We start from the raw sequence: 21,052 nt of genomic DNA on the forward strand, positions 1-21,052 counted from the left end.
GTCTAGCAGTTAGAGCCTAAAACAACAAGTCAGAACTCAAGATCTATTCCAGTCAGTACAACTTTGACCAAATCATTTCACATCTGTGCACCTCTGTTTGCCTAGCTTTAAAATGGGGATATGTACATCTGAGGGTTATTTGAGGTTCAAAATGTGTTTACAATCCTACAAAAAGCGCAACACTGGGAAGTATTATTACAACCTTGCAAAGCTCTACTTGCCCATTCACACAGGGGAATCTTTCTTTTTTAAAAAAATCATTATGTAAAATATTTAATTTTACATCATTAGTGTAAGGGTCAATAAGCAGATCTTATTCCAATCAATTATTACTATAATTCAGTGGTTACATTTTCAGGCCCCACAAATCAAAAAGCCTGTGATGGTACCAGGCCACAGGAAAATATTGAATTGTCTTTTCAGTCTGATCCATGAACCCTAAATGCTTCAAAACTACACAGCGTAATCTGTAGTCTATCAAAACTGAAACCCCCCCAAAATACCTCCTTATTTGAAAAAGTTAGATGAAGTTCAGGAAAAGTGGCAAGTAACACAAGCACCCAGGAAAGGGTCTATCATGGGAGGAGATAGAAGCTTTCAGGGGATTTGAGCACAGGATAGAGTGACAACATCTTGGAGGGTTATTACAAGAGAGAGGAAGACACTGGATTAAAAGAGAGAGGACACATGCAATTCTTGAACTCAAAATACAACGTGCCCGATTCTCATTGACACAAAGGCTTATTTTACCCTTCCAGAGCAGAGCAAAGAGCCTTCGCGTAAGTAAGAATCCAACCAAGTGTGTTCAACACATTCTGAAGTACTAGATTACCAGAACCATGTTGCTACCTAAAGCTACAATACACTGGACAATTTTTGGAACCTAGTTCCCATCCCATCTGAAACAGCCCAAATTTGACAACTTTCAGGACATGTGAGGTTCCCCTATATACTCACTGGGGGGGGAAAAGGGCAAAAAATCGGAGATTTAATGGGGAAAGTCAGCATTACCCGGCTTGATTTTTATTGTGATCGGTTATATTCATTTTAGGGGTAGGGAGTAGCTGACAGCTTTACTTCTGGCTGACATTGGCAAGAATTAACCACAACTTTTGATTTATAACAATATATTAGCTTTCATCACAAAATAAAGTGATTAAAAACTTTTGGGGGAATAAAAGAAGCCCAGAGTGTTCTTTTCATGTTTTATTGCTGCTTCGGGGGATTAAGGAAGATGCCAGGATATGGTGTAAAATGAGGTGATCCAAGAATGAACATTCACACACCCCTTGCCTTATCCAACAACCCTACTCCCCAATAGCTCCATCCACTGGTGCTCTCTGGGCCAAATTAAACCTCTCAATCATGCAAAAATCTGATTCAGCAGCCCATGGTGCCATGGAGCAAAGAGGTTCAGTGCAGCTAGGTGATAAGAGAAATTAGCGATGGCTGTGATTTATTAGATCATTTAGTCCATGTCCGCAAACTCTGCAGCGTTGTTCTCTACAATCTAATGGTTTCTAGACCCCTGAGGAAGAGAGGGAAAGGAAAGAAAGAATGAATGAGGGAAAAGGGATGCTGCTCTCAAAAATAAGGAACACTCCCCCCTAAACTCCAAAGTAGATGTTGCTTATAAGCCTTATAAGTTAGCCACATTCTATTTTCCTTTTTTTTTTTTTTTTTTAAATCTTTCTGGCAGTTGTTTACGTATTTCTAAAGAATGGGGTCAGTGGTATCTGTGGCTCAGTACCCATTTTCCATAGATCACCCCTCTCTTTGTATGTTATTCTACATCCAATAACTTTCATATTGGCCTTCGTTTCTCCCGTCACAGCCTTTACTGATGATGAGACGCTTTCCTGCTCAGGCACACGAGACATGAACCCTGCAAACAACAAGCAGAACTCTGCCTGTTTTCCTAAGAAACAGCGTTAGCAGCTCTCTGCTGGTTAGGATGGGATATGGTAAATATTTATGCGGAATTCACAGACCTTTACCCCAATAAGGAGCCAAGCATGGGAAAAGAGCAGCTTCCCAGAGCTCCACACAGCGGATGTGGAGAGGTCCCCAAGGAATGGACTTCACATCTGAGCAAAAAGCTGCAGGGGAGTTCCAGTTCTGATCACTCATGCCTCTAGCTTGCCTTTTACTACTTTCTGCTGGATTTCTACCAACGTTACAGCCCATAAGGCTTGAGTCTGCATGGTGCTGAGTGTCTTCAGCTTCCATGCCACTGGAGAGGGCTCAGCACACATCCCAGAATCAGGCCAGTACTGAAGGAACATAAAAGTTCAGTCACAGCTGTGTCCAGAGATTAAAAAGGACTTTGAAAAAAATTTAGAGCATGCAGAAAATACCCCCAAAATAATATTTGAGGACTTGCCGTGAGATACTTAAAGAGTTCAATCTGTTTAGTTGATCAAAAAGACAACTGAGAAGTGACTTGATTACATTGTACAAGGACCTTCATAGGGAGAAAATATTGGGTACAAGGGCTCTTTAATCTAGCCCAGAAAGACAGAACAAGAACCAACGGCTGGAAGCTGAAGCCAGACAAATTTAAGTTAGAAACAAGTCACTAATTTATAACATTGAGGGAGATGAACCACAAGAACAAATTACCAAAGGAAGTGGTGGATTCACTATCTCTCAGTGTCTTCAGATTGAAACTGGATGACTTTCTGGAAGATCTGCTTTAGGTAAACACAAGTTACATTTCAGTCAAAGACACGTTATCAGGCTAAATATAGGGGTAACCGGATGAAATTTCATGGCTTTGGATATACAGGATGTCAGTGTAGATTATCTAATGGTCCGCTCTGGCCTTAAAAAAAAAAAAAAAAAAAAAAGTCTATGAATCTATCAGGGCTGCCAACAACAGAACTCTATTTGGTAACAAGTCACCACCACTAGATAATTATCATGATCAGCTCGTTTAAAAAGAATGGAGAGAAGGTAACAGCACTAATTTGCTCAGTAGTGAGATACTGAAACATAGTGGGGGCTGAAACAGAGTCAAGTATTTGATTTTAAAATGTTGTGTCTGTTAGAAAATCTCCAGCTGAATAAATGATTAAGATTCCAAGATTGCCATAGTAACAATATTTTTTGCAAAATCCCATCTAACTCCCATATTCTCTACCACCACTTGGGACTGCAGCTTAAACTTGTATCATTAAAGCTCATTCAGAGCTTTAAAATGACACAAAGCTTGCAGGTTATCACAGCATGTGCTGGTAGAGATACCAGTATTCAAGTAGTCAGCAATTTCTTAAGAAATAAAAATTCAAGTTACAGATGTGGAAGACTGAAAAGTTCAAAGTGGCTGTAATGAAGAAAAACCTACAAGTAAATAGAATTGTTTAAAAATTATGGAAGGATAGGAAATCATTTTTTTTTAAGTCTATAAAAAGCCTTAAGACTAGAATGTTATTGCATGGTAGTCTCATTAATGTATAAAACATTTACTTTTATGGCTCCATCTCCTTTAGTTATATCACATGTGATGTGGGAATTAGACACCTGTATTTCCTTATCACAGTAGGAATGGAATAAAATTTATAAGATCAAAGACATGGATTAATATCTTTGATTATATAATGCACTGTGGCTCCACTCAGGGTGAGAAAAGCTGGTCTATTAATAGCAATTCTTGCATCAATGGCCAACAAATCACTGTCATTTATATTGACTATTTGGGTGCAAGTGATTGACAATCGTAAATGGCCTCAAATAAAGCTGGTTTTGCATACTTAAAAAAAAATCAGTAACTTTAACACAGGCTGCAGTTTGATATACTATTGAGCAAGGCTTTAAAAGGTCTTGTTCTGTAAAAACGATGTCAGCTACAAAAAAAAAAAAAAAAAACCTTCTCTCAGCAGGATGCTAAGCAACTTCACATAGTTCACAAGACCAAGTCGATCTTTTTAACATACCTGAGAGCTCGTGTGCTTTTAACTATGAAGAGAGGGAATAATGACTATTCAAAATGCTACTGATGAGTATCCTCAGCAAATATTAGAGACTGATTCCCACTCCTTTTTGTTAAATACCGTTGGGTTATCAGACAGTATAGAAGAGTGCTTGGTTCACTAAATTTTCATTATTTTTCCACACACGCCGTGTTACATAAGATGCAATAGAGCTTTTAAACAAAAGAAGTCTGCATACTGCATTCAAAACTGTATTTTTCCAGTACCAGACACATACAGTACAACCACCTTTTTCCCTGTGCCACTGCTGTTTGTAACTCAGCCTTAGTTTTCCTTGATGCGTACTATGCCTTTGTCCCTCCCACCTCACAGCACTGCAACCAGTACTCCTCCAAAAAGATGGCTTCTGACCACAAAGACACAAATGCTGCCACCATTGCAGCTAACATCCAACACACTTGTTCCATTACCTTCAAGTCACTTCCTTCATGCCACTTGTAGAGCTGTGCACATTTGAAGCATAGAGTGTGAAATGTGGAGCTAACGTGTCCTCTGTGCCATGCCTTCCCCCTGCCCCAAAGAGGGTATCACTTCCTTTAAGATAGCTGCACCCCACTGCAGCATCCCATAATCCACACTACGGAGAAAGCAAACATTTTTGGGCTCTAAAGCACTGCAGCTCTGCCACTTTTGCCATACTTTTTAATGACAGCAATAAATGCCTTGCTAAACAAACGAATGACAGTCAAATATTCTATTTAGGGATTTGAAACTTGTTGCATGACGTGGTACTTAAGTCAATCAGTCTGAGGAAGTTCAAGACAGAGGTCTCCTCCTAACAAACTTCTGCAAGTTTACAGTAGACAGTTTCTAGAGCGGGTCAGGTAGAAGCAGAATGTTAAGATGCGACTATTGAGCGCTTATATGGCCTTTCATCAAAGAACCTCAAACAATTTCTAAAAGGCAAGTTTCTAGTTCCACTTCACAGATTGGGAAACCGAGGTCCAGAAAGGGGAAGCAACTTGCCCAACATCATAGTGCAAGTTAGTGGCTAAAGTGGGAATAGAATCCAGATTCTCAGTCCAGTGCTATAATCACTCCCCACATTGTCTTAAATCAGTACTGTAATCTAGCAAGGACACTAGGAGAAGACCAGTGCTGTAGCCTATGGATACAGAAAATAAACTCTCAGAAGGTTCAGACTGAGGGAAGAAAAACAAAAGGACGCCTCAGTTGTATGCTAGAGATAGGCACTGGAGTATGGGGAAAGATGTAGAAGTCTCCAGGTTTCAGATACAGGAGAGGAGTCTAGACAGTATTTAGGGTCTCAGTGTGGAATGAGGCCCCTCTAGGAGGGCTCTAGAGTGCCCAGGTGTTTTGGTGAGGGCCCAGCGTCACGATTCAACACATGCAATGGAGGAGCGTGCCTGTAGAACACAGTTCATCTCAAGTTACCAAACAGCCAAAGAGGCAATGAGAGAAGAGCAACCGGATGCAGGAGAAGTGCTACACAACTAAGACAACTTCTCAAGGGAACTAAGTAAGAACCCAAAGGTCAGAGAAGTTGGAAACAGGGCTGGGGAGGGGGGGGGGGGGGGAGAGAGAAAAAAAAGAAGAAAGCACATCTGAGCTGAGCACTCACAAAAGGACCCTATTTATCATTCACCTCACCGAGTGATTCACCAGGCAAATCCACTAGCTGTACTCAGTAAAACCCACTTTCTGGGCTCCTTCGAGACAAGCACATATCAGCCAAGTTAGGATTAGACTGGCAAGACAGTCTACAGAGCCAATCGTTACAACACTGAGCTACAGCTGTCTCTTATGCATGGCTGTGTTAACTCTGAACAAAACCTGCAGTGCTAAGACATTTCCTTTCATGTAGTGGAAACCTTGAAGCTGTGTCCATGCTGTGGCTGAAACTGTACTAACAATAACTGTGCTTAAAACTTACTACTAATAGATATTAAACAGAATCTGCTGATCTGAGGGAATTGGGGAAGTGCCCAAGAGTACTAGCCTCTAACCTCTCAAGTTCCAAGTCACACAGCGGGCTGCTTTAGGGCACCTCTATGGGGATTTCCTAAGAACAATGATAATATCTTCAAATTTTAGTACAAATAATGGAAGTTTTTTAGTGCATGAAAAGAAAGGAGCTGAAAAATTATACAAAGTCAGTGACAAACCAACAGAAAACACAAAGCTCCTAGAAGCACAAAGCAAAGGATTTCCCTCCAGCATGACAGCTCTAACTCGACTGCAGCTTTCACTTGCCTGGGCTGGCTTCTGATGCAGGACCGTGGTATATGCAGGGCTCCATTTAAAAAGGTCACATTTCCTTCCTTGATCTTTTATCCTGACCAATTTCAAAGAGGTATTAATATTTTAAAACCATTTAGTATGCAAATTTCTGTTTACCCTGTTTTCCATGTTTGATAGTTTCCAGCAAAACTGCTACAAGGAAGACCAACCAGCTGTTCTAGGAATAGAAAATTATACCAGATCAAGGATGGGTACTTGCTAAATTCAAGCTGAGACCACTGCTGAAGCAGCATGCTAAACTAAAGGAACCAGTGACCATTTTATAGATCGCTATCTCATGAAACAATCAGAGACAGAAATAAACGCTGAAATGCCCAGTTACCCCAATGGTAACATCCCCTCATCCAGAGCAAGTTATCCAATAGCAGCAAAAAATCTCGTCAGAAATAAAGAGAGGATAGGAAGACAGACAGACAAAGGCATGGTTTTAAGATCCAGAACCTCGCTACAGCGCCAGCCAGCGTTAGAAGCTCTTCAGCAGACAAATACAAATGCTTTCAAAGCGAATAAACTTGTCCAAACACTAGTTATGGGCCAATGATCAGAAAGAAAAAATCTTGGATCCTTGTTCTCATAAGATTTTTAAAGGATTTTCTCAACCTATTATGAAATCTCTCCTATCTCAGTCTCCACCCCATAGTATAAATCAATACAGGAGAACTGTAGAGGCACCAGAATTTTGACTCCATAAGCAAGATTAAGTATTTTCCCTACTGTCATTACAATCTACCGCTTAGGTCACTAAAGCGTTGAGTCACACTTCCAACTTCAGAATGCAGCGAGATCGACACCCCAAGGCAGCAATGTCTGTATTCGTACTCCCAGCCGCTGAAAACGCAGAGATCCATCCCCCAGGGCACGAGCAGCCACATTCACCTGCTTACCCCCAGGATGCAACAAGAACCAAACACCAGTGCTGACATTTCGGGTTCCTATATTGTCTGGAGACACTGGGATCAGGCGATAGATGCCCAAGAACTAATTTAATTGTTTTATCACTCCTGATGCTGCAAGGATTACAATTTTTTTCTGCACTGACAATTCCCTCTTTGTCCCAAGCCAATGAATAGTCTTTTCCAGGGCTCTCCAGTCCCCCCTGCTACAGCAGTGGGAAAGATTAACATGTCTCTAGCACAGAAATGATGCCATGGCAAGCAGTCAGGAAAAAAGCAGGGGGGGGGGAGGGACGAGGTGTTAGGGCTTGTCTACATGGGGAAATTTACTAGCATATTTTTACTATGCTACCTCTATAATTATACTGGTATACACACCTGTGTGGACAAGCTTATTACAAAAAAAAAAAGTGTACACAGGGAATTATACCAGTATAATTATACTGGTAAATTTCCCTGTGTAGACAAGCCCCTATTTTAATAGTTCCTGATAGATGATTCATCTGTATTTTTAATCTTTGCTCACTAGCAGAGAATTGCATTCCCCCCTCCCCTTTGCAAGTTTTTCCTATTTTAAACTTGGGAGGAGCTGTCCTCAAACCTCAATCACTGAGCCAAGTTTAGACCAATAACTGAGATCATCTGTCAGCTAGTATTTGATAATTAAGTTTATATTGTTAACTACAAGAGATTATCTGTATACTTCAATGTTAACTTTAGATTTGTGATTGCATCCTGTGTCATGCCAGGACACAAACCCAGCTTATCTGCTGAAATGCTCTCAAGGACACTGGTCATAGGTCTCAGATACCTGTATATTTGCTAGAAGTCGCAACTCTCCAAACACTATATGGCTGCATTATTCAAATGCCAGCAAATAAACCTCTCTCTAATTCCCACTCTGCCCTGGCGCCAAACGTACATATTATACAACCAGGGGAAGTTGCTCACAATCAAACCTCTTCAAAGGATGAAGAACGTTGTGTTCCACAGTAATGTGCGAACAGCTGAACACATTCTTCATAGGTTATTGAGACAATCCAGATTTCCACATACAGGCTATCAAACACAGGTCAGAAAATCAGCCGCTAATGTATTGACAAGGAAGAAAGGAAACATTTATCTTAATTAATTTATGAATAGCCTGCATTAGGGCAATTTCCCTACTTTATTTCCTGCTCAGACTTCTGAAATAGTCTGATTAAATTATTTATTCTAACGGCAGTATGGAAGTTGGAGCCACTTGGTTATTAAGTAAAAGTGCTTTAATCTAAAGCAAGTATCTCCAAACCTAATGGAAGAGAAGGGCGAGGGGAGGGCAGCCTTAGAAGATGAAATTAATTTGCCAGTGGGAGTTTGTTTCTGCACATTATCATTCCTCTGAACTGAGCTGACTGTCATCGAGAAACAGATCCTGTGTCCGTGGTGGTGGTGGCTGGAGTCTCCTCATCACTGGAAGAGGACAGCCCCCAGATTTATGTTACTGCTGTACCAGATTCACATAGTCACTGAAATTCTGCACACACAGCTGGGGAAAGGACAGAGACCAGGGAAGAATGAAGGAGAATGACGACATACCTCTAAATGGTTACTACAGAATTTAAAGAAATCCACAGAACACACTGCTACCACTGTAGGCCCCAGGTATTTGAGCAAGCCCTTCATATGTACAGACATCTGTACAGAGTTTATCACTGCATTATCTAACCTCCTCTTCTATCTACCTCCAAGGCAAACTGAGATTGACCAAATGGTTTCTGCTCTCCATTCCAAAGTCCTGCTTCGATCAATTTAGGGATAGGGACTTCCATAGATGAGGTCCCTGAATACAGAACGCCTTGGCTGAAGATGTCCACCAGAGTTCCGTTGTGGCTCTCTTCAACGCTCGTTGCAAGACTTCACTGTACCTCTGTTACTATATTTACTTCCTTAATTGCCTGTTCCTTCGCCATTATTTCCCTCCTTGCCCACTTCATAGATGGTTGTATTGGGGTTGACCTCAATTTTGATTTGAAATTATGCTTTTGTTTAAAAAAAATACAAAAACAACAACAAAAAACCCACACACCACACAGTGTTCCAGAAGAGAGCTTTAAAATAAAAAAGCCCAACTTGTTACTGGAAAATTTTTCCACCGTCCACCAGAAGCTTCAGCAGAGAGAGAGAGAGGCTGGAGTTTTAAGTCAATGGGGTGATCCTCTGCAATTCCTCTACAGCTGATCCAGAGACTCCTAATGTTTAATATCTCAGGAAGCACAGGGTAGATCTGAAGGAGTGGTTTCCTCATAACACAAACAGCGATAGGTGGAGCAGGAACTTAAAAGTGCTTCACAAGCACTGTGACGTTCTTGTCAGTGGAATAAATAAGCAGCCTTGACAAAAACAGCCTCCCAGCAGCCGTGGAGCAATTAATGACAAAAATGGGATTCCTTTCAACTGGCTGAATTCCAGACAACAAGATCACTGAGAATTGAGAACTGCCTGCACCACAGACCTGTTGCGAGGTTATTTCCACCACCCCCACCACCCCCAGCTTAACTGCCTGCTTCTGCTTCAGCAATGACCTAGGAACACTGCAACACTGCTGGGAGAAGCAGATAGGAAGAGTCTTTCTGAAGGAGGCGGACTGTCAAAATAAACACTAATCAGAACACTAACTATTCCCTCTTCTTTTGGCACCTGCCTGCCAGTATTACTACAACCCACAATTGCAAGAGTAGTTGTAGCCAATTGCAAAGCGCATTTCAGACTCCCAGGGAGGAAGTGTTTAGGGCTTAGAACAGAAGGACTGGGAGTCAGGACTCCTGGCTTCTATTCCATGCCCCAGTCCGTTTCTTGCTATAAAATGGGATTGATTGCCTTGTGTAAACAGCCCTAGATAAAAACCTCAGTATTATTAATATACCTTCACTGAGCCCAAAACCCAATGATAAAGTCTACTGGAAAAAGAGAGAGAGACAGAGCTAAAGATGTGTCATATAACATGCATAGCTGCAACAACATTGGTGAATGGCTAAAGCAAACAGTCTTACAATTTACAAATGATCACACTGATTTTAAAATTCAACCTTCCATATTTTGAAGGACAGACTGGCATGCTTGCTTTCTCAAGTCAGAAGTTAAGGAAGTTACTGGGTGAACCAACCACTTACAGTGGGCTGACATCTTCCTGAAAATCCAACATATAGATTTAACCCACCTGAGCAAAGAATTTACACAGGGATTAACTAATAACTACATGCACATCTATCACATCATTCAGAGGAGCTCAAAGCACTTGACGTTATCCTGTGGGGTACAAGCTTATCCCCATTTTGAAATGCGGTACTGAGGAACCGAAAGGTGAAGCAGCCTTTATCACACAGCAAATCAAGGTTAGAACTGGGAACAGAAACTAGGTATTGTGGCCCCTATCCCCATGTCCTAACTACTACAGGAATGCTGCCTCCCACTACAAAGAGGTCTGAAGCTCAGTGGTAAAGAAGAAGCCTCTGACAGTGTTGTTAACTTCATCAAGTCTCTGTGCACTTTGACACCTTCATTGCAGCATGGAGTGACAGAATTAAAGAAAACCTAATTATAAATAGCTAAGACTATAACAGGCTCTTTCAGCAGCATCCCAAGGGCACCTTATTCCACCAGCCAACAAAAATGGAAATGAAATGTTGGTAGTATGTGTACTATCAATCTCTAAGATCAGATCATCGCCCACAAGAACCACTTCCGCTGCAGAAACCACAGCGACTACACAGGGCAAACCACAACCTATCATTCCTGTGTTTCTCAGCAGATTGCAGGGGCAGATCACCAATGTGAGAGTTACAGATCACCAGTACAGGATTTCTATAATTCTTATCTTTGGGATACAGAATGCTCTGATTCTCACAGATGAGCTCTCTCATTGTCCTGTTGACCTTAATGAATTCACATCACACTGGTTCCTCCATACACCTCCTTCAGTTTCCAGTGAAACATACCCTTCCCTCACCACTTTTCTTCCAGAAAGCAGCCATTAAGGTCCCCATCTATACAGAAAAATTCCCGGTAACATGGCTGTCCAGCCTGGAGCAGAAGGGGGGATGGGGGAAAGAATGGCTGAAAATGTTTTGAGTTAATCAACAATTCAGCCCTGGTATAAGTGAGTGTAAATCCTAAAGAAGCCATTGGTGAATTTGGTCTCTGGAGTCAACAAAAATTTCCAACAAGTTTTCCCCTGTCTACACAAGCCAGCCAGAACCATGCTACCAAAAGGACTGACCTTGAAAACCAATGTATGACACAGGAAAGTATTTAATATCAACAATGCCCAAGTGTCCCCATGCACTAGTGCATCTGTTTAAGCCAGGGCAAACGGAAAAACAAAAAACACAACTACTGCCAGAAGGGACTGATGGTTCTCAACACCACCATGCAGCCCCCTCTGGGCATGAATATCTACCCCCACATTTCAAACAGGCATCTATACACTTCCATGGTGTTGCTGAAAAACACAACTGAACGTTATGAACCTGAAAGGAATGTCATGCTCCAGCAAATTCTCTTACCTTAGATCACTGGTTCTCACCCTTTTTAGTTAGGGCCTGCTGTTGGGAATGGCATAAGGGCAGCCTCTCCTATATCCTATGGTTGCTTCCTGTTCAAGTTTTCTCTCACTCATTTTCTATCGGTTTTCATTATCTTTTTCTTGTTCTTCTTTTGCTCTTTACTTTTTTTTTTCCCTAACCGCTTCTCCTTTCCCCATCTCTGGTAGCTTCTATTTCCTTCCCCCTTCATCAGAAGGTTATGTGTTGCTGGACATGGGATAGGACATCTATTGGTGCCTCTGCAGGAGTGCGGAGAAAGGACACTTGGTCTGAGCCTTCATCCCAGAACATGCAGGAGCAGTTGCCAACCAGCTACATTAGGGAGCACAATCACAGCAGGAAGAGAAGACTTGAAAGGAGCCACCTGACACTTTATATGGACCAGCAGGTTGCAGCATATGCATGCAGGTAGGTGTGCTGCCGGATTGAAGATCCTGCACCTTACTTTGCACTGTGCCCCTCCTGAATGGGTCTAGTGCTCCCTCAGTGAGATCTGGCCACCTCCCTCCAGGCTGGGAAACACTGTCTTAGGTCAGTTCATGCCTTCCAACCTCCTGCCGGCAACTATGGAATTGTTCAAAATTCCATGAAAGCATACTTAACTCCTCATAGGCTACAGGCTTCTGTCTCTCTACACTGGGAAGTCACCCAAGTGCTCTGGCATGCAACTGCCTGCAATATCACGAACCAGGACTCAGCGCCTACAGACGAACTTCAGATCAGTTTCATAGATAAACAGGAACTGTGTTAGCTGGACTGGTGCACACAGCTTTAAAGAGAAACATTACTTAGATAAGAAGAGTCAAATTTCCCCCATCTATTTCTTCAAGTCTGAAGCACACACTTGAAGAGCTCAGAAGCGGATTGAACCAACTCAAATGTCCAGCCCCAGCAAAACTACACCTTGTTCATGTGGGTATAAGCTAGGCTAGATACTCCATTGTCCTGGGATTCTCCCTTTGGCAGCTAGCACAAATCCTGCAGCCTCATTATCTGCACCAAGGCAGGCCCTTTTGGTTAATTCACACCTCCCACTTCATGCCACATCTTCTACATCACCAGTGAGTTCAGACCATAAATGCCATAATTTTGCTGAGTTGTTTAAACAAATGGGAGATGCACTTTGAGCCTCTACAAATCAGCACGTCCTGTTGCAATCCATAGGTTCACACAGTGGACACTGTGTTTCTGACAGACACAGCAACACTTCAGCAGGACACTTGACAACACGTAACTGACAAACACAATAATGACCCTGATTGATGAGATTACCCAGAACTAGATTAGAACTTGAACTGTCGCTAATGTGTGGGAGCCCACCTGCAATAAATCAATGCCTTTTCCAGCTTGGATACTCAGCCCCGTGGACAACACTGGTCATTCGTGGTCTCAGTTTTGGAGAGTGACTTTCTTAATTCAGTCTAATTTACACGGAAGAACCCAAAAGTTAAAGGATCCAAAAGCAAAGCTCAAAATAGCTCAGTGGACAAATTCTAAGAGTTTGCCAACAAATAAAAGCAGCAACATCATGTCCATAGGGTCAAACATTGCTAGGTGAGCTGCACAGATATGCAAGACGACCAGGTTCCTGCCAAATGGGCTTACAGACAAAACACAGACGGGGAAAAGGGTGGGGAAAAGGGATGCAGCGCAAAAGGAAGGGACAGAAGTGGGGATGTTTGGCGCACATTTTGTTTACTCCACAGTTTGTGTTTAATACCATTTGTTTTGGTTTTACTAGTTATAATTGTGTTTACATTTAAATGTAAACTGAGGACAATGCCTTTTCCTGCCATGCTTGTTTTAAAAATATACATGGTTTTATTTTATTTTTTTTTGTTTAACACAAACACAAAATTAAAAAACAAACCAACAGTCTCTTCCTGCCTTTTTCTTTATTTGCTCTTCTGTTCTAAGCCTGTTGCTTGATTTCTGTAGCTCTTGGTGGCCTGTTTTGCATTCTATGCCTTCCCCCTTTTCATTGTTTATTACATCTCTATATGCGTTATACCCCTTTCTTGTTTTACTTATAAAAAGCCTTGCATCCCTTCCCTCTCCTCCTCATTGTCAGGCCGCTATTTTTACGTGGAGACAATATCTGCATTCAGTCTTTGGAATAATTAAGGGCCTTAGTTTTGTTAAAGTGAGATTTTAAATTTGATATATGTTTTTAAAGCCTAATGGTTATTCCCAGGACAGGATTGTAGAGTGACAATACATGCAGAATTGCCGTCCTGGCTCGAAAAAAGGGTTTGTCTCTCTGAATTCTTATTGGCCCCTCTTACATACATAAACCCAGACCTTGCAAAATAGATAATGGGAGGAGGGTGTTCTTTGGCCTGCTCTACATGTAAGAGTTAGGTCAACTCAACAACAATGCTCAAGGGTGTGAAATATTCATACCCCAGTGCACCGTAGCTAGGCCGACCTAAGCCCTGGTGCAGATGCAGCTTCCATCAACCTAGCTACCATTTTTGTGGAAGGTGAAATCTGTACAGTGACAGAAAAACTCCCTCCTCTGTCACAGTAGTTGGCGTCTACACTAGGACACTACAGTCATAGTGTAGACATGTCTACACTACGGCTGTATTACATGGCCTTAACTGGGAGTAAAGCTTCTGAATTTTTAGCAATACTAATAGGAGGCTGCTACAAGAAACTCACTGATGATGAGAAAATGATCAGCGTAACAAACGCAAGTTACATATCACCATGCAATATGTCAACTGCATTATGTTCCCGAATCTAGAAGCACAAGGAGGATATACCAGTATAATCCTTATTAATAAGAATTTAGTGCTGGTGAAAGGTAACGACTTGACAGCCCTGGAGACTGAAGGCTTCTTTTTATGCACAGAGCACCAACACCATCTGCAGCAGAAGTCCAAACTTGTACTTGAAACATCCCTGCCAATATATTTCCCCTCTAACCCGAGAGCCACACCTTAAGGTACGAGTGGGGAAATCAGTCCCTATTACCAAGGTAAACCATGGCCTTGGTCCTGATGCTGTTAGTAGAGTGCCTGGTTAGTGTCAACTGTGCTGATGGTTTTGGAGGGTTGGTTTTTTGCGACGTGGACACCTGTCATAGCTCGAACGATGCTACTACGAATATTGTGGATAGCAATGAAACTGTCCAGACTCATGTCAAATCCACTCTGATTCTGCTTGGGAATGCTATGAGCAGCTGCAGAAACAGACACCAAAGCTCCTCACTGAATAGGAAGACCCATAAAAAGAAGGCTGAAGTGGTGAAGTAGAGTTGTGGACCCCTCATCCTGAAGCATTCAGAAGACTAGGACACAGAGGGGCATGAAGCCATCAGTTCTTAGGAAACTCCAGCTAGTAACGAATTCTGCAGCACACCTCCCTAGCAGCTTAAGCTATTGCAAGCACATCAAACCTGCCCATCAGTTTCTCCACTGGCTTCCGACAGAATATGGACTCAAGTTCAAGGTCTAGTTCTTACCTTCAAGGTGCTCAATGGCTTGAGCCTAGCATAACTAAAAGACTGCGTAAAGCTCTGGAATGAAGCTCATGGTCAATATCTCCACTCCACAGGCACAATGGCACTTTATACCACATGGGTAAAGTTCATCTGTGCAGGAAACAGAGCTTTCTCGGGGGTTGGTCTGACATTGTAGAATGAAATCCCACAAGCGTTGAGGACTCTCACAAACCTCACCATCTTCTGCTCCAAGTGCAAGGCACACTCCTGCTTCCTGCCTTCTCTAACACAGTCAGAAGAGAGCGGACATTTAAAAAAAAAAAAAAAACACACACACAACCATCCACACCTTCCCAAAACAAAACACTCCACTGCACATATCCTCTCCCCAGGGGAGAACTGTAAGAGAGAGAATCAACCATACATGATAGGTCATGTCATCTAATGCACTGCTGGAAGGCGCTCAAATACTATAGTGATAAGAGCAGCATAAGAATCTTTTTAGACTAGATGAGATAGGGGTGGAAAAGTGAAAGAGTTCCTCTGTCTTCCAGAGGCCATGGGGAGTTTCAAATTTATTCCACACTATAAGCCAGAGCCCCCTAGCAGGGTCCAAGGACTTCACCTGGCAGGAATCACAGCAGCCGGGTATGGGGCTGGGCTTCTCTGGACATTAACGATAGCTCTATCATCCTTCAAGTCTTTTTTTTCTACCTCTGGCTAAGTGGGGTCTGGTCAGTGTTCCAGGCCCTGATTCCTGCAGACCTGAGCTGGATGCAAAGAGATCTAGAAGGGGAAAGCTTTACATCACATCGCAATTCCAGAGCCATTCAGACCTCCCTAAGCAGCATTCATTTATGTCACAATAGGAGTTACTCATAGAGAGAATTATAGATCTTTGGCTAACACATTGCATGCTATTCCTGCCTCCAGCGAAATAACCACAATAGATGTTCCCAGCTCTATTAAAACTAGAAAATCAAGCTTGCCTCACTTTCAGTCTCTGTAGCAAAAGACATTGTGGTTCCTGTCTATCCCCTAGCCAACAGCACACATCACAACTGGCACCCTATCCCGACAGCTTCAATAAAAGTGCAGAATACAATAAGCAAGCACAGAGACTATCACCTCATACTCAAAATGAAATGGCAACAATACTGGACAGCACAAGAAAGCTTGCACCAATGCCTGTATGCAACTGGCCACCCTATAACTAAGAAGGAAGGCTTCAATGACATCTATCTTGTGAGAGTACTAGATTTAAGGGACAACGTTGAAAAAAATAAATGAAATGAACACTGTGCAAATTATCAGAGGGGTAGCCGTGTTAGTCTGAATCTGTAAAAAGCAACAGAGGGTCCTGTGGCACCTTTGAGACTAACAGATGTATTGGGAGCATAAGCTTTCGTGGGTAAGAACCTCACTTCTTCAAATGCAAGACTTCCACTTCTTGCATCTGAAGAAGTGAGGTTCTTACCCACGAAAGCTTATGCTCCCAATACATCTGTTAGTCTCAAAGGTGCCACAGGACCCTCTGTTGCTTTTCACTGTGCAAATTGTTAAGTGTAGCTAGCTATTCAGTAACACTGTTGCAGAGAAGGCCCTGAATTTCAGAGAGAGAAAGAGGAGGAGGGGTTATTTTGCCACCATTTGGCTAAAAAAAAATAAAAAAAAAAAAAAAAAAAAAATGTCCCAACTACCAAGGGGACATCTAAACACTCAGAGAGGGGAAGCACATCTAAGCGGATTAGAAACAATTAAGGTTTACTTTAATATCAAGTGATGAGGAAAAAAAAAAAACAACAATTAAAAGCTTCACAAGGATAATTATGTGTAAATTATACCCCCTCCCCGCCTTATTTTACAATTATGGTAGCACAGGCTAGGGCACTATTATAAATAAAACCTATTTGACAGCAATCGCATAGAAACACGGACACTCACTTCTTTCAAAATATCTACATTCTTTACAGTACTTGAGCCACCACACACACACACACACACACACACACCTGCACAGTCCATGTAACCATGCAATCTCCTTGCTCCAATATGGCTGGAGCGGCTGCAGGAAGAAAAAATGTAGGAACTGGGTTACAAAAAAGGAAAAACAACTACATCCAAACGTTTCTGCAGCATTATAAGAAGCTACAACAAGGTTCTGATAATCATTAAGTGACCAATCACAGCCTGCAAGTTGCTGAGTTCCAACCCAGTCCCAGCAGTCCCTGCTAAGAATAAAACCCTTATCTTGCTCAGCCATGTGTCGCCTGCCACAAACGGCAAGAGAGCTACGCCCAAAGCCAGCCTGTTTGATTTTAGTTTGAGTCAGAGGGACTCTGAAGAGCCTACAACCCTGAGAGAAACAACAGAAGGAAGAAACCCAACACACACACCCCCATCTAATCTTAGCCTGGGACTGACCCGACAGTTGGAAACACTAACAGAATATCACCAAGCCAAAACCATTCAGTACCAGAACAACTGTGACAACTCGGCAAGGAATTGAATAAACAGTGAAAGACTGGAAGCAATGGAAGAGCTAAATATGCACAGCCTGGTTAAAAGATAATTAAGTGAAGGGTGCATGATCATTTCCAAGGATGAAGGGTGCGAACACCAAGGATGAAGGGAAATTGTTTCATATAGTCCAACGGGTGGCAGGATTCAATCACGAAGAGAGAAAATCTAGGCTGTTTAATAGTCTCCCAAAAGAGGAAGGGGAGGGAAGCCTTGTTTGGTGTATTTAAGCTTCTGAATCCTTCCCATGCCATGAGAGGTCATTTAGGGCACAAACAAGGTGCCATTATCCCTATCTATCTTGGCACACTCTTTGCATGTCCTCTAGTTCAGTGGTTTTCAAACTGTGGGTCATGACCCAGCACTGGGTTGTGGATTGTAAGGCACTGGGTCACGGCGGCTCTGGTCAGCACCACCGACCGGGCCGGTAGAAGACCCATCAGCTGTGCTGTCCGGCTACAGCAGGCTAGTCCCTACCTGTTCCGACACCGCGCTGCATCCCGTAAGTGGCCAGCAGCAGGTTTGGCTCCTGGGGGGTGGGGGTGGGGGGTCAGGGCTCCACACGCTGACCCCACCCTGAGCACGGGCTCTGCACTCTCATGGAGCTGGGGGGAGGAGGGGGAGTGCCTATGGAAGAGAGACTCACTGAGCCACTTGCATACCTCCACCTAGGAGCTGGACCTGCTGCTGGTCACTTCCTGGGCTCAGTGTGGTCTGCAATGTCAGGACAGGCAGGAAGCCTGCCTTAGCACCCATGCTGCGCTCCTGACCAGGAACCACTTGAGGTAAGCCCACGCTCCAATCTCCTGTTCCAGCCCTAAGCCCCCCCAAACCCAGAGACCCCTTCCTGCACCCCAAACCCCTCATCCCTAGCCCCACCCAAGCCTGCACCCCCAGCCCAGAGTCCTGCCCTCCTCCTGCACGCCAACCCTCTTCCCCAGCCCTGAGCCCCCCCAAACCCAGAGCCCCCTCCCAGCCCTTGAACCCCTCATTCCCAGCCCCACCCCACAGCCCTTACCCCCCACACCCCAACCCTCTGCCCCAGCCCTGACCCCCTCCCACACTCCAAACCCCTCATCCCCAGCTCCGTTGGGTCATGGGCATCAAACAATTTTGACAAATAAACAAATACACCAATTTTCTTCAACTGTGTCGCCAGGAAAAAAAAAAAGTTTGAAAACCACTGCTCTAAGTCATTAAATCCCGCAAATTCTCTCTCCAAGTATTGTCTGACACAAGGATTCTTTCAGTTGCCCCCTTCTCCAGTAGTCCAATAGCACAGATGCTCTGGCTTCATTCTTAACATGTCCCAGATATTTCCATCTTCTTTTCAGGATAGCTTTGAAGATAAGGAGTTAACTTGCTGACCAGTCTCAGGATTTGTTATAAATTCATTTAACTCAACACCTAGTGTTTTCTTGAGACACTGGGGGAAAATATGCTAGAAAATGTCCTGTAGGAAACACTCCTACTTCGGTGGGTTAGAACAGATGCAAAACACCTCTGATTAAACAGAGCTGGGCTGATGGCTTGATGCCTTTTGAGAGAGACCGACATCTCAAACTGGGCCAACACAAATTGGCTGCATTGCATACCTGAGCAGACCCAGATGCAGTTGCAGGAATATCTGGAATCCTCCGAGTGTCTTAAACAGAAGGAGCTATGGGACAAAGAAAAAGGCGAGGGCTGGCTGGTTTTTGCAATTTGGCCTGTTGTCACTGCAGCAGCGCTGAAACTGACTATTCCCATCTTTGGCCTAACTTGTAAACTAGTGCCAGAAATGAGATCAACAGCAAGAGCTGTGAGCACGACAGCCAGTGTAACCCTGCACAAAAAGATGTCAATCAGATATCACAAATAAAATTCAAGGTGGTCACTGCTAAATCAGTTGGGGGTGGGGGAGTGAAGGAGAATATACATATGGACAGTAGATCTTTTCCCTAATAGGTATTTAAGAAGCGATCAGTATGCAAAAGGCCCATAAACACAAACTGAGAAGGATGTTGGCTCACAATGCCCTCCCTGCTATGTTCATGTTTCTATTTGGCACACATGTGGATGTCTGAACTTTTAAAAAGGCACTCCATGAAAGAGTGAAAAATCCAGGCTAATAAACATCACTGGCAACCAGAAAGACTTAAACCCGGAATATGCTTTTATATTCTGTAGGCCTAGTGACCTGCACTTAGGCTGCACCTGCTTTGTATTCCCACAATTAGCAGCAAGACATAAAAAGGGAATATACATTTCTTTAACCTAATGGCACAGAGAGCCTTTCACCGCTAGGTTGCCAGGACAGGGTGGCCAAAAAGACCACCATTTGAGGGTGTTTGGTGCCACATATGAATGAATGCATGCGTGGTCTCATTCCAATTCCTAGTGAGCGGATATCCAGATCACGAGAACACACCGTCACATTTGGCACTTTGTCAACTGTCTCAGCCAAGGAACAAATGGGCCATGAAGACTGAATTACCCTCTCGCCATTAGCTCAAGGGTTCCTCCGGGTCAGAGGTGAGGCAGAGTGGCAAGGCAAAGGACAAGCCTCCCCAACCTGCCATCGCCCATGCTGTACTCGGTCATGATAGAAAGCTTTAGTCTCCAGGGCTGTCAAGCCAACCTCTTTTCCCAGCATTCATATTTTTATTCACAGCTTTTAATTGAATACTGCACACAAACATGCCTGGGACATGACAAAGCAGCAGGAAGTGGAAGTGCTTATGTTTTTGTACTGGCCGTTCTAACTCAGTGATGGAAAATATTTTTTGTTTTATTAACAACCAAATCCCCTGCCTTCATGTATCCCCTTCACATTCAGCAATTGAATTTCTTTTTTGGTGTGAAGAGCCTATTGTCCCTACAGAGGTGCTGGAACAATTTTTTTTTTTTTTTTTTAAATAGTGGGGGTGCTGAGAGCCACTGAACTGAACTGTGTATGGTGTAAACCTAGATCCAGTACCTAGCTATCCCTATGATGTCTTTTAAGTTGTTTTAGGGAAAGCATTTATTTGAAATATATAGGACAGAACTCTCCTTGCTGTGTATGAAAATGGTACGTTACAGCACTCATAGAAATATGCAATTCAGTGTTAATGCACATGCTCTGTAAAAGAAAAACAAGTCAGCATTCACAGTATAGCGGTTACAGTCCCACCTATCACACTAGAAAAAAATGAATATTGCAAAAATTAATTGCAAATGCTCAATATTCTGAAAACAAACATGATAAACAGAACATAGTGGACCTGATTCTGGTTTACATCAAGGCCCCTTTATGCTACTCAGGCAGTTTAGCACCCATTAAGGCCCCTTTACACTCCTAGAATAGTGTAAAAAGGCTTAATGTACATGAGA

The 21,052-nt window shown here is 42.9% G+C and overlaps 1 protein-coding gene across 3 annotated transcripts in view; it reads right to left on the reverse strand.

Annotated features, from left to right (window-relative positions):
- ARHGEF12 (Rho guanine nucleotide exchange factor 12) overlaps positions 1–21,052 on the reverse strand; it is a 98,653-nt gene that overhangs the window by 75,325 nt on the left and 2,276 nt on the right. The window contains exon 1 of one of the 3 annotated variants that reach the window (XM_054005740.1): positions 17,191–17,251. The exons of the other annotated variants lie outside the window; for them this stretch is intronic. The gene's annotated coding sequence lies outside the window, so the exon portion shown is untranslated. Of the gene's footprint in view, positions 1–17,190; positions 17,252–21,052 lie in introns of those variants that run through there. 3 annotated transcript variants of the gene reach the window in all.

Source organism: Malaclemys terrapin, chromosome 15, assembly GCF_027887155.1.
Source record: "Malaclemys terrapin pileata isolate rMalTer1 chromosome 15, rMalTer1.hap1, whole genome shotgun sequence".
Taxonomy (NCBI): domain Eukaryota; kingdom Metazoa; phylum Chordata; order Testudines; family Emydidae; genus Malaclemys; species Malaclemys terrapin.